Raw genomic sequence first — 15,934 nt, 5'->3', positions numbered from 1 at the left:
TTGCTGCTGCGTTGCTCGCCACTGCTCCTATTCGTGCTCTTTCCAGACGACCGTGAACCGAAACGAACGCTCTCACTCGCTCTCATTGTGAGCGCATAACGTGGGAACGTAACGCAGTTTCTTGAAGTGTCACCCGGCAAACCAATTTATAAGACGTTGTCACGTCAAAATATAATTAATAAAATATAACGGTTGTTATTTAACTGATGTTAAAAAACACTATAACTAAGTCAGCATATTGTCATTTCAAAACAAAAACCGAACCCTCAACCTCCCCTTCTACATTTAAAACATCAATAAACATGACTATTTGAAAAACCTCTAATCCCTTCCAGCATATTGCAATTTCAAAGCAAAATCCTAACCTATCTTTCCACCTTTGAAATATCAAAAAGCATAATTCTACCTGGACCCTAGCCCTTTCTAGCATATTGCAATTTTAAAGCAAAAACTTAACCTTATGAAACATTATTGAATATAATCCAAAAAAACCTAACCCCTAACCCCTTCACATTCAATAATTTAGATTTCAAAGCAAAATCCTAACCCCCTAACCTATCCTTTCACATTTGAAACATCAAAAAACATAACTCCAACTGCACCCTAGCCTCTTCTAGCATATTGCAATTTCAAAGCAAAAACCTGACCTATCCTAATAACACATTATTAAATATAACCTAAATTAAACCTAACCTCTAACCCTTTCACATTTAATACTTTAGATTTTTTCGTCATCTTTAGAACAAAACATAAACATGTGGTTCATTCCATGAACATGTTCACAAACATGTGGTTCAAAGCAAAATCCTAACCCCCTAACCAATCCTTTTACCTTTGAAACATAAAAAAACAACTCTACCTAGACCCTAGCCCCTTCTAGCATATTACAATTTTAAAGCAAAAACCTAACCTATCCTAATGAAACATTATCAAATATAACCCAGATGAAACCTAACCCCTAACTCTTTCACATTTGTTGAACGATAGACAAGGATAGCAACACCATTGCAAATCGTACCCTACCATTATAACGTGGACCTCACTATAGATACTCAAAGAATACTTTTGATTAACTATGTTATAAATGTGACTGTTGCTGGCCGTTACTCTGTTTCTGAGACAAAGAGAAGCTGCTACTGGCGCGGCTCGGCTCGGGCAAAATCTGTGAGTGTGAAGGCTCTCCGGCCGGGCGCGTGTAGTTACCAAAAATCTAAATCACCTAAAAATCGGGATAGCAAAATTTTGATTCCAGATTCGGATTCAGCGCCCTCGAATTAGAAAATTAGTTTGTGGACTCGAAAATAGTCAAAATTAAAACTCTGTGAGCTCTTTAATGATATTAATGGAGAATTATATTTCTATATAAAGAATTTGGTTGAACCTATAGCAAGAAAGTACTAGTACTGTACAATAATAATATCAGTGTCTCCTCAAAACTTTTATTAGCTGTAGATTAAACATATTTCAATTTTTTATTCAATAAAAATGAACCTTTTTTTATATTACTATCATCTACTTGTGTGAAATTTTATTGAGGAAGCTGAAATTGAATCACAATTCTTTTGCCTCTATTTTTACAGGATACTATTGAGTATGACAACCTTTTTCAATCAATGAATTGTCATAGTATTTTAAATACTATATTACACAAGATGTAAAAAGTTCTATACCCTACTTATGGGGAGCTGGTTGAGGCTTTACAGTATTAAGTATGAAGGTTCAATTCTCTATCTACTGCTACACTGTGTCAAATAAAGGGCCCTACACACCTCCAGATTTGGCTCGCGAATTTGGCCTGTCTTGGTTCGGCTCAGGAGAAATCCATGAGTGTGTAGGTGATTTTATTGCAAGCCGAGCCAGGCCGTGCCAAATCTGTCCAGGGCTACTGTCGCAGCTCGGCTCGGGCGAAATCTGTTAGTGTGTAGGCTCTCCCGGCCGGGCGTGTGTAGTTACCAAAAATCTAAATTGCCTAAAAATCGGGATAGCAAAATTTTGATTTCAGATTCGGATTCAGTGCCCTCAAATTAGTAAAATGGTTTGTGGGAACTCTAAAATAGTCGAAAATAAAAACTCTGTGAGCACTTTAATGCTATTAATGAAGAATCCTATTTCTATGAAGAATCTGGTTGAATCTAAAGCAAGAAAGTACTAGTACTGTAGGTATAATAATAATACTAGTGTTCCCCCAAAATTTGTATTGGCTGTAGAATAAACATATTTCAATTTTTTATTCAATAAAAATGAACTTATTTTTATATTATTTCTGTCTACTTGTGTGGAATTTTATTGATGAAGATGAAATTGAATCACAATTTTTTTGTCTCTATTTTTACAGGATAATATTGAGTATGACAAACTTTTTCAATCAATGAGTTGTCATAGTATTTTAAATACTATATTACACAAGATGTAAAAATATCTAAACCATACTTATGGGGAGCTGGTTGAGGCTTCACAGTATTAAGTTTAGTATGAAGGTTCAATTCTCTATCTACTGCTACACTGTGTCAAATAAAGGGCCCTACACACCTATGGATTTGGCTTGCAGATTTGGCCTGTCTTGGCTTGTGTCCTTGAGATTAGGGGTATAGCTAGGTTAAGTTAGTTCAGATTACATTGGGTTGGACAAGGTTAGAATCAAGAATCAGCTTTGGGGTAGATTTGGGGGCAGCTTTGGGGCAGCTTTGAGCCAGCTTCGGGGCAGCTTTTCTTCAGTACTCTCACTTTCCCCCTACTACTGTAAAGCATCAATCAACTCCTAATAAGTATATATATATATATATATATATATATATATATATATATATATATATGTGTGTGTGTGTGTGTGTGTGTGTGTGTGTGTGTGTAATGCTGTTTTTGTGCAATGGGTCTGTCGAGACCTAGCACACTATCAATAAAATGAATCAATCACTCTCTCTCTCTGTCACAGACACACACCAACTCTCAAGGGCACTACACACCTACGGAGCCTGGCTCCGCTCGCAATTAAATCGCCTACACACACGAATTTCTCCTGAGCTGAGCCGAGCCGAGCCAAATCCCTCCAGGGCTACTGTCGCGGCTTGGCTCGGGCTAAATCTGTGAGTGTGTAGGCTCTTCCGGCCGGGCGTGTGTAGTTACCAAAAATTGAAATCACCAAAAAATCGGGATAGCAAAACTTTGAATTCAGAGTCAGATTCAGCGCCCTCGAATAAGTAAAATGGTTTGCAGGAACTCTAAAATAGTCGAAAATAAAAACTCTGTGAGCACTTTAATGCTATTAATGAAGAATTCTATTTCTATGGAGAATCTGGTTGAACCTAAAGCAAGAAAGTACTAGTAGGTACTGTACAATAATAATACTAGTGTTCCCCCAAAATTTGTATTGGCTGTAGAATAAACTTTTCCATTTTTTATTCAATAGATTATTTTTATATTATTTCTGTCTACTTGTGTGAAATTTTATTGATGAAAATGAAATTAAATCCCAATGTTTTTGTCTCTATTTTTACAGGATAATATTGAGTATGACAACCTTTTTCAATCAATGAGTTGTCATAGTATTTTAAATACTATATTACACAAGATGTAAAAATTTCTATACTGTACTTATGGGGAGCTGGTTGAGGCTTTACAGTATTAAGTTTAGTATGAAGGTTCATTTCTCTATCTACTGCTACACTGTGTCAAATAAAGGGCCCTACACACCAACGGATTTGGCTTGCAGATTTGGCCTGTCTTGGCTCGTGTCCTTGAGATTAGGGATATGGCTAGGTTAAGTTAGTTCAGTTTACATTGGGTTGGGCAAGGTTAGAATCAAGAATCAGCTTTGGGGTAGATTTGGGGCAGCTTTTCTTCAGTACTCTCAATATATATATATATATTATATATATATATATATATATTATATATATATATATATATATATATATCCAGATGAGTAAACAAAATGAATGATAGTATCATGAACAAAATAGTATTAATGCAATAATAAAAATCTGGTGTGGCGCACTCACACAACTTTCCTTGTAGTTATGACAATTGATCACCTGACGCTAGTGTAAACGGGCATCTCAAGTCAAAGATCTGAGCCAGCTGGTGACAGTTCAATAACGCTGGATACACACGAGATCTGTTATCTCTTCATAGTGAATGATTTAATAGAATCAACAGTTGCCAAAAGTTTGCAATTGAATAATTACATTTTCTCAAATTTCAAGCTTATTTTCAATTTTAGGTGAAAATGTTACTGGACATTTATTGAAGAGATTTCCATGCTCAATTTTTCGTTTAAATTATATCTCAGACCTGATAATTGGAAATCTAAAATCGAACTTTGGATAGATGGGGCGAAGCTCCTAAATTTTTACAGATATGGGACTTGTGGCAGTTGATATAGCTTATTAATGACTATTTTAGGTATAAATTTGATCAAAATCGTTGGACCCATTTTAGAGAAAATTGCGAAAAACCCTTTTTTTGACAACATTTTCGCCATTTCAGCCACCATCTTGAATCGCATTTGATTGAAATTGTTCGTGTCGGATCCTTATAGTGTAAGGACCTTAAGTTCCAAATTTCAAGTCATTCCGTTAATTGGGAGATGAGATATCGTGTACACAGACGCACATACACTCATATACACACACACACACACACACACACACACACACCACACACACACACACACATACACACACACATACAGACCAATACCCAAAAACCACTTTTTTGGACTCATGGGACATTAAAACGTATAGAAATTTAAAAATTGGGGTACCTTAATTTTTTTCGGAAAGCAATACTTTCCTTACCTATGGTAATAGGGCAAGGAAAGTAAAAAAGAGAAAATAGTAGATAATTGGAAAATGACAGATTAATTGTTGTAATTATAAGATAGCAGATAGCTCTGTCCAGGAGGAAGAGAGAATAGAGAAAAATAATGGTACAGGGAGATTGATTGATTGAGTACTTTATTTATGTAGATTACAATATATACTGGCTTATACACTTATATACAATATAACTTACAATACAGCAAAATTATAGATGAATTTACAAAATATAATTACAGAAAATAATTATTGAGCAGTATATGATATGAAAAAAGCAGGAGATGAGATGAAGAAGAAAAGTAAACATATATATATATCTATATATATATATATATAATATATATATATATATTAAAAAGAAAGAAAAGATAGAGAGTGTGTGTGTAGAGAGACAGATAACATAACAATAAGGAGGAAATGGAAGTGAAAATGGTCAGAATTCATATTCAACTCTTTTCATATTCATAGTTGATTTTCTGAATTCATATTTGGAATCATCTTTTCAAAGTTTAAAATTTTAAAAAAAGTTTTAAAATTGTTCATGTTTACACCTGAACTTTTAAGTGTTCAAACACTTCTAAAAACCTTTGCCTGTCCCTTTGTAAGCAAAAAATTATTATCTTATTAACTAAGTACGCTTTTACAATGTTAATAGAAAGCTATATTAAGAACAGCCATAACTCCCTGTTTTTCGGGTATTTTCGAAAATGGGACTTACATTTTTAAGAATTTGAGGTCGCTGAATTCAAATCTGAAATAAAAATTCTCTAAGTTATCTCCATCATTGGACGATTTAGATTTTGGTGGTTTGGATAGCGTTTTGTTAGTAGGGCAGGCCGGGCTCGCGTTGCTTACTACTAGTGTGTAGTGATTTTGCTCCGAGTCGTTCAAGAACACGAGCCAAGACAGGCCAAATCCGCGAGCCAAATCCGTAGGTGTGTAGGGCCCTTACTTAAAACACCAACTTTACAAACCGAAATTAACTTAACTTTATCTACGACCATTTGTGAGCATTACAACTGACAACATCACAATCAATATCCCATAAGATGCGCCGGCTATTTATATTTTATATATTAGTACTGGCCCTTTTTGTTTTTAGGAATAGAAATCTTTTTGGTCAGGGACGGGTGATGCAGAGTAAATATAGAGAGTGGGGGAAAAGTTCGAGAACGGTTAATATCTCATACACAAAGGTAATTTGACGGTGGGTGTGATTGGGGATCCTACTCAAATTAAAAAACTACTTTACTATATTGTGCCGGTTGCACAAAAAGGTAAACATGTTTTTTTTCAAAAATGGCACATCTTCAAGAGCGGATATCTCGAAAACTAGAGGAGATATAAAAACAGTTGTAGAATGAATATTGTAGGAAATTATGTAAGCTTTAATTTGTTATATGACAGTCAAGACCTTTAGATACATAGTTGTTGTTTTTATGCGAGAAACTAAAAAATGGTACCTTTAAAACACCTCCACCCCCCTCAGCACAGGGGGTAGGGGTGGGGACTTTAGATATGTTTACCTCGCTTACTAACCTAAACAGAATTCGGGGTCAAAAATTGTCTTCCAAACATTTCCCTCTATACCCTTTTTTGAGCATTCATTGCCTGGACTATCATGTGGCTTGCAATCGCTGAATTTTTCAAGCTTTCTGTATTAATATACATATATTGTTTTTTTTGATCACAGCTATTGATAGCACAATTGTGGTGGCACACGATTCAGCCGCTATCCTTGCCTTGAAACTTCTGAGAGGCCAAAATACGTTCTTCCGAGTACGTTTGACAATTGAAAAATTATTTCAATTATTACTAAGAAACTTTCTCGCTTTCACCACCCACTTATCTTTCGAAACAAAAAAGTTTCCAGCATGTCGAAAATTTCATGTTTTCTGCTCAAAATGTCTCGTCATTGAAGAACATAATCGTTAATTAAAAAATAACTATAAGTTGAATAAAAATGATCCAGACACCGATAGAAAGGAGACATTCTACACGTTAATTTGATATAAAATTATTTCGCATTACGACGCCCCATGATTCTGAGAGAAGTGATATTAAAAAGAAAAACAAATCTTCGCGATGTTTCCAATTTTGTCATAAAAGTTAAATTTCCTTTTAATATTTCAACCCAGAAACTTTTTTAGCTCTACTAGGATATCGGGGATGATATTCTCAATCAAATTCTGACGTTGAATTGGAAATTTGAGAAAGTTGCAATTTTTCACGAATTGGCAACCTTGTAATTTCTTTGGATGGAGGGCCAAGTCTCAACTTATTTTACACAGACTATGAGCCGTTCTCGGACTTTTCACCCACCCAGTAGAATTCAAGGCAGTGCTACGAACCCATGATAGTTTCAAAGAAAGCCTTTAATAGCCTATAGTCTCTTGAATATTTGCCCATATAAAATTGAGGAATTCTTTGAAAAATGTCCACTGAAGCTTAAAATGGTAATGCTAATAATGCCACTAATGCTAAATACGGTACGGTACATAATGTCATAATATGTATCATCCATCCGTCTCATTCATTCTTCATTGTTTCCATTATAGTTGACTTTTCATACATCACTAGAGCTTTGCTCTCAAGAGATTTCATGTGAAAATTGTGTAATAAATAAATTAAGAGCTTCCTTTTCGCAATGGATTTTCAAAACAATGCTATAATGAGGACTTTATGCAACGACTTGAAAATTATGCAATGGGGTATCGACCAATCAGAATGGTACTGGTTAATTTTGATTGTCAAAGCAATTAGCAATCACTGATTGTCAAAGCTGTGTTGATTTAAATCAACTTATTTGAATGTTGTATTCCATTATCCATTTTTATCGGCCAATACCCAAAATTGTCCTCTTAATGTCCGTTTCTATGTATATCAACTTATTGAGTACCTAATGTATTATTCAATACACTGTTATGTAAATAACTATATATTATACAGTTATATTTGTCAACTCTGCATAATATTGTTATAATATAAGGTAATAGGTATAAGGTACTTTTCTATTAAAAGTACTGTATGCATTGCTTTGTCTTTGTACCGTATAGACCCCTCTGAACAAGGACTAAATAGATTCAGATAAGGCACAATTCACATAGAAGTGGCGTGAAGCTGACTTTTTTACTCACATATAAAAATATGGGTCAAGGCAACAGGAAACAGCAGTGGCGTAGCAAAACGCCACCGATGTTTGCATTGGACCAAAATAGATATATTTGTATTGGAGTAGCGTGTGGAAGTGACAAAAAGTTAGCGCCATGCAACTGCCACGTTTCTTCTGTTACAACTGGGCCTTGGAGGAGTAATTTTCAGAGATATTAATAATTGTATGCAAAGGCTAATCTTTTTATTATTTTTATAAAATTAATTTGAATCTGGCTTGTGTTGCCTTGAATAATTGGTCAAAGTCTGGATAGCTTTGTATCTTGGACTCAAAGTAAACTAAATTATACCATCAGGTTCCTCTTATTTCAATGCTAGTCCTGAAACGGGCATATAAATTTGAATAAACCAATCATTCTCAAATCATCTTGTGCACGGTCAAAGAAAATGTATCTACCATCTTACAAGGATGTTTAATTACTGGTTTATGGTCAGGGTTTTGAAACTGAGGAATTCAAATTGAAAGATATAATAATATGTTATCAGAAACATGAAAGGAATATTACAATAAATATTTATGAATATATCAATAGGCCTACATACTTTATTCAGAGGAACATTATACATTTATATCAAACACGAATCCTTCACTAAAATATATATTTTTTACAGAGAATAAATTGAAGAAAGACGCTCGGCTATCAGCAACGCTAGCCGACCGCGGAGATAAGGAAGGTACCGATGGCGCACCATCTTCCGCGCATCGAGACGTTTTCCACCGCCTCTGGCGGCGGCTCAACTTCATCCCCTCCACTTTGGGGGAGTATTTAAAGGCCGGACGAGCCCCAGACCACAGCATTCCGCTCACAACCTTCCTGCTCCGCGGCCCGTTGGCTGCCGTACGTCCCCGACCTCCTGCCCTGGTACAGCGGCCCGTTGGCTGCCGTACGTCCCTGACCTTCCATTTCCCCAGGGCACAGCGGACCGTTGTCTGCCGTCCCTGACCTCCCATTCCCCCAGGGCACAGCGGACCGTTGTCTGCCGTCCCTGTCCTCCCATCTCCCTAGGGCACAGCGGACCGTTGTCTGCCGTCCCTATCCTCCCATTTCCTCAGGGCACAGCGGACCGTTGTCTGCCGTCCCTGTCCTCCCATCTACCTAGGGCACAGCGGACCGTTGTCTGCCGTCCCTGTCCTCCCATCTACCTAGGCACAGCGGACCGTTGTCTGCCGTCCCTGACCTCCCATTTCCCCAGGGCACAGCGTACCGTTGACTGCCGTCCCTGTCCTCCCATTTCCCCAGGGCACAGCGGACCGTTGTCTGCCGTCCCTGACCTTCCATTCCCCCAGGGCACAGCGGACCGTTGTCTGCCGTCCCTGTCCTCCCATCTCCTAGGGCACAGCGGACCGTTGTCTGCCGTCCCTGTCCTCCCATTCCCCCAGGGCACAGCGGACCGTTGTCTGCCGTCCCTGACCTCCCATCTCCCTAGGGCACAGCGGACCGTTGTCTGCCGTCCCTGTCCTCCCATTTCCCCAGGGCACAGCGGACCGTTGTCTGCCGTCCCTGACCTCCCATTCCCCCAGGGCACAGCGGACCGTTGTCTGCCGTCCCTGTCCTCCCATCTCCCTAGGGCACAGCGGACCGTTGTCTGCCGTCCTGTCCTCCCATTTCCTCAGGGCACAGCGGACCGTTGTCTGCCGTCCCTATTCTTCCTTCTCCCCAGGGCACAGCGACCGTTGTCTGCCGTCCCTATTCTTCTTCTCCCCAGGGCACAGCGGACCGTTGTCTGCCGTCCCTATCCTTCCTTCTCCCCAGGGATCAGCGGACCGTTGTCTGCCGTCCCTATTCTTCCTTCTCCCCAGGGCACAGCGGACCGTTGTCTGCCGTCCCTATTCTTCCTTCTCCCCAGGGCACAGCAGACCGTTGTCTGCCGTCCCTATCCTTTCTGTCCTTCCTTTTCCTACTCCACTGGAGCGGAACCGAGGCCGTAAGGCCGATACAAATTACATCAAAGTGGTGTCATCAGAGAAGAGAGCGACCTTCACGCCGTCAGAAGCACCAGGAGGTGCTGTTCACGCCAGCTGAGGAACAAAGAAGAAGGAAGAGGAACTTCGACTTGCCTCCTTTCCCCGCCCACATTACGACTGAGCGAAGTCATCCAGGAGCAACACCTGGGTATCAATCACCCACCTCTGAAGCTACTCAGGGTGTACGTGATAGATTGGCGCCCGCACTTGGGGCACGAGGCAACGAAGTAAGAATCATGAGTGAACAGGGAGAGTCTGATTCAGATGCTCAACACCAGGAGCTGACAGAGGATCAGTCGGTCGAGGACATAAACCCCGAGGTGATAGTCGACCCCAGAGTTTCCTGGATCTATAGATTGAAAAAGGAAGAAGCATTCAATCTTCTACAAGATTGGGGCATAGTGTCATCCGGAACACTTGCTGAGTTGAGAAGGTTGTTAGTAGAACAACATAAGAAGATGGCTGTACGTTTTCCCAGCCCAAGACCTGGATAGTGAGCAGAAGCAGTGAGGAATCCGGACACTCAGCAACAGGTACTCATGCTAAGTTGGAACCAACATTCACACAAACCCCCTCATGGACCCAGGGGCGGTATGTGACAAAGTAAGAAGCTGGAGACTGTCATTCGATGGCCAATCAGATGCTCCCAGCTTCTTAGAAAGGCTAGACGAGCTACAACAAGCTTATGGGCTCACTGGCAACCAACTACTAGTCGCGCTACCTGAATACTAGTTGGTAAAGCTACCCTATGGATGCGTAATCGTCGTGACCAGTGGAAATCATGGGACAATTTTGTGACAGATTTCAGATCACGCTACTACCCACTTACCTATGAGGAGGACCTCGAGACTCTAATTCAGGCAAGGAAGCAAAAAGGAAGGTGAATCGTTTGACGAATTTCTCGAAGATGTACTGACACTCATGAGGCGTCGAGGAGGTTTTACAGACGAGAATAAATTACAGAGAGTGTATAAGAATCTCCTCCCACGGTACAAATTGTATATTTGGCAATCAGATGTTCATAGTATCAACGAATTGAAAAATTCGCGAGGGAGTATGAACAAATAAAAGCAGAGGAGAAACAGAATAGACAGAATTCGAGAGTTCACATGATTGAGGACACGAAAAAGATTACAAGGCTCAAGGTTGAGACAGTTATAACCCCTACTAGTAACAGACCATCTCTTAGTGAGTCTGAACCCATGTGTGGGCAATACAAGAGACCGGGGCACTGGAGATCACACTGTCCCGATATCCCACCATGTAAAAGGAGTGGAAAGAGAGCACTGAAATGTGTCTGTGATGTGCAGAAGGAGAATAAAACTCCGAACAAGACAGCAGTGATGCGAACAGCACACAGGATTCCTGTGATTGAAGAGTCATCAAGAGACAACATTGCCGTAATAATCGGCGGTAAAAAGTGTCAGGCCTTGCTAGATACGGGTGCTGAAGCTAATTATATGAGCAACGAGGTCTATGAAGTCATCCGGAAAATAGGTATGATACGGAAAGAACCAGCACGTCACCGCGCGATATTAGCTGATGGACGGTCAACCCCGTTAAATGGGAAAGTGACTACCAATGTGACCATAGAACAAATCACAGTTCCACTAGTGGCATCTATAATGGAAGGACTTGAACAAGATCTGCTATTAGGCATGGAATTTATGCGTAAAAACAGAGTGAATATTCACACATTCACAAGAGAGGTGGAGTGGGATCTATTTATATTTTATATATATATATATTATATATATATATATATATATATATATATATATAATTATATATATATAAAAATATATATCCAGATGAGTAAACAAAATGAATGATAGTATCATGAACAAAATAGTATTAATGCAATAATAAAAATCTGGTGTGGCGCACTCACACAACTTTCCTTGTAGTTATGACAATTGATCACCTGACGCTAGTGTAAACGGGCATCTCAAGTCAAAGATCTGAGCCAGCTGGTGACAGTTCAATAACGCTGGATACACACGAGATCTGTTATCTCTTCATAGTGAATGATTTAATAGAATCAACAGTTGCCAAAAGTTTGCAATTGAATAATTACATTTTCTCAAATTTCAAGCTTATTTTCAATTTTAGGTGAAAATGTTACTGGACATTTATTGAAGAGATTTCCATGCTCAATTTTTTCCACTCGAAATTTTTCGTTTGAATTATATCTCAGACCTGATAATTGGAAATCTAAAATCGAACTTTGGATAGATGGGGCGAAGCTCCTAAATTTTTACAGATATGGGACTTGTGGCAGTTATTGATATAGCTTATTAATGACTATTTTAGGTATAAATGTGATCAAAATCGTTGGACCCATTTTAGAGAAAATTGCGAAAAACCCTTTTTTTGACAACATTTTCGCCATTTCAGCCACCATCTTGAATCGCATTTGATTGAAATTGTTCGTGTCGGATCCTTATAGTGTAAGGACCTTAAGTTCCAAATTTCAAGTCATTCCGTTAATTGGGAGATGAGATATCGTGTACACAGACGCACATACACTCATATACACACACACACACACACACACACACACACACACACACACACACACACACATACACACACACATACAGACCAATACCCAAAAACCACTTTTTTGGACTCATGGGACATTAAAACGTATAGAAATTTAGAAATTGGGGTCCCTTAATTTTTTTCGGAAAGCAATACTTTCCTTACCTATGGTAATAGGGCAAGGAAAGTAAAAAAGAGAAAATAGTAGATAATTGGAAAATGACAGATTAATTGTTGTAATTATAAGATAGCAGATAGCTCTGTCCAGGAGGAAGAGAGAATAGAGAAAAATAATGGTACAGGGAGATTGATTGATTGAGTACTTTATTTATGTAGATTACAATATATATTGGCTTATACACTTATATACAATATAACTTACAATACAGCAAAATTATAGATGAATTTACAAAATATAATTACAAATATAATACAAAATATAATTACAGAAAATAATTATTGAGCAGTATATGATATGAAAAAAGCAGGAGATGAGATGAAGAAGAAAGTAAACATATATATATATATAATATATATATATATATATATATATATATATATATATATATATATATATATATATATATATATATATATATTAAAAAGAAAGAAAAGATAGAGAGTGTGTGTGTAGAGAGACAGATAACATAACAATAAGGAGGAAATGGAAGTGAAAATGGTCAGAATTCATATTCAACTCTTTTCATATTCATAGTTGATTTTCTGAATTCATATTTGGAATCATCTTTTCAAAGTTTAAAATTTTAAAAAAGTTTTAAAATGTTCATGTTTACACCTGAACTTTTAAGTGTTCAAACACTTCTAAAAACCTTTGCCTGTCCCTTTGTAAGCAAAAAATTATTATCTTATTAACTAAGTACGCTTTTACAATGTTAATAGAAAGCTATATTAAGAACAGCCATAACTCCCTGTTTTTCGGGTATTTTCGAAAATGGGACTTACATTTTTAAGAATTTGAGGTCGCTGAATTCAAATCTGAAATAAAAATTCCTCTAAGTTATCTCCATCATTGGACGATTTAGATTTTGGTGGTTTGGATAGCGTTTTGTTAGTAGGGCAGGCCGGGCTCGCGTTGCTTACTACTAGTGTGTAGTGATTTTGCTCCGAGTCGTTCAAGAACACGAGCCAAGACAGGCCAAATCCGCGAGCCAAATCCGTAGGTGTGTAGGGCCCTTACTTAAAACACCAACTTTACAAACCGAAATTAACTTAACTTTATCTACGACCATTTGTGAGCATTACAACTGACAACATCACAATCAATATCCCATAAGATGCGCCGGCTATTTATATTTTATATATTAGTACTGGCCCTTTTTGTTTTTAGGAATAGAAATCTTTTTGGTCAGGGACGGGTGATGCAGAGTAAATATACAGAGTGGGTGAAAAATCCGAGAACGGTTAATATCTCATACACAAAGGTAATTTGACGGTGGGTGTGATTGGGGATCCTACTCAAATTAAAAAACTACTTTACTATATTGTGCCGGTTGCACAAAAAGGTAAACATGTTTTTTTTTTCAAAAATGGCACATCTTCAAGAGCGGATATCTCGAAAACTAGAGGAGATATATATAAAAAAGTTGTAGAATGAATATTGTAGGAAATTATGTAAGCTTTAATTTGTTATATGACAGTCAAGACTTTGAGATTCATAGTTGTTGTTTTTTATGCGAGAAACTAAAAAATGGTACCTTTAAAACACCTCCACCCCCTCCCCCTTAGCACAGGGAGTAGGGGTGGGGACTTGAGATATGTTTACCTCGCTTACTAACCTAAACAGAATTCGGGGTCAAAAATTGTCTTCCAAACATTTCCCTCTATACCCTTTTTTGAGCATTCATTGCCTGGACTATCATGTGGCTTGCAATCGCTGAATTTTTCAAGCTTTCTGTATTAATATACATATATTGTTTTTTTTGATCACAGCTATTGATAGCACAATTGTGGTGGCACACGATTCAGCCGCTATCCTTGACTTTGAAACTTCTGAGAGGCCAAAATACGTTCATCCGAGTACGTTTGACAATTGAAAAAATTATTCCAATTATTACTGAGAAACTTTCTCGCTTTCACCACCCACTTATCTTTCGAAACAAAAAAGTTTCCAGCATGTCGAAAATTTCATGTTTACTGCTCAAAATGTCTCGTCATTGAAGAACATAATCGTTAATTAAAAAATAACTATAAGTTGAATAAAAATGATTCAGACACCGATAGAAAGGAGACATTCTACACGTTAATTTGATATAAAATTATTTCGCATTACGACGCCCCATGATTCTGTGAGAAGTGATATTAAAAAGAAAAACAAATCTTCGCGATGTTTCCAATTTTATCATAAAAGTTAAATTTCCTTTTAATCCTTCAACCCTGAAACTTTTTTAGCTCTACTAGGATATCGGGGATGATATTCTAAATCAAATTATGACGTTGAATTGGAAATTTGAGAAAGTTGCAATTTTACACGAATTGGCAACCTTATAATTTCTTCGGATGGAGGGCCAAGTCTCAACTTATTTTACACAGACTATGAGCCGTTCTCGGACTTTTCACCCACCCAGTAGAATTCAAGGCAGTGCTACGTACCCATGATAGTTTCAAAGAAAGCCTTAAATAGCCTATAGTCTCTTGAATATTTGCCCATATAAAATTGAGGAATTCTTTGAAAAATGTCCACCGAAGCTTAAAATGGTAATGCTAATAATGCCACTAATGCTAAATACGGTACGGTACATAATGTCCTAATATGTATCATCCATTCGTCTCATTCATTCTTCATTGTTTCCATTATAGTTGACTTTTCATACATCACTAGAGCTTTGCTCTCAAGAGATTTCATGTGAAAATTGTGTAATAAAAATTAAGAGCTTCCTTTTCGCAATGGATTTTCAAAACAATGCTATAATGAGGACTTTATGCAACGACTTGAAAATTATGCAATGGGGTATCGACCAATCAGAATGGTACTGGTTAATTTTGATTGTCAAAGCAATTAGCAATCACTGATTGTCAAAGCTGTGTTGATTTAAATCAACTTATTTGAATGTTGTATTCCATTATCCATTTTTATCGGCCAATACCCAAAATTGTCCTCTTAATGTCCGTTTCTATGTATATCAACTTATTGAGTACCTAATGTATTATTCAATACACTGTTATGTAAATAACTATATATTATACAGTTATATTTGTCAACTCTGCATAATATTGTTATAATATAAGGTAATAGGTATAAGGTACTTTTCTATTAAAAGTACTGTATGCATTGCTTTGTCTTTGTACCGTATAGACTCCTCTGAACAAGGACTAAATAGATTCAGATAAGGCACAATTCACATAGAAGTGGCGTGAAGCTGACTTTTTTACTCACATATAAAAATATGGGTCAAGGCAACAGGAAACAGCAGTGGCG

This window comes from Nilaparvata lugens, chromosome 3 (genome assembly GCF_014356525.2).
Source record: "Nilaparvata lugens isolate BPH chromosome 3, ASM1435652v1, whole genome shotgun sequence".
NCBI lineage: Eukaryota > Metazoa > Arthropoda > Insecta > Hemiptera > Delphacidae > Nilaparvata > Nilaparvata lugens.
Note: the sequence above shows the minus strand (reverse complement) of the source record.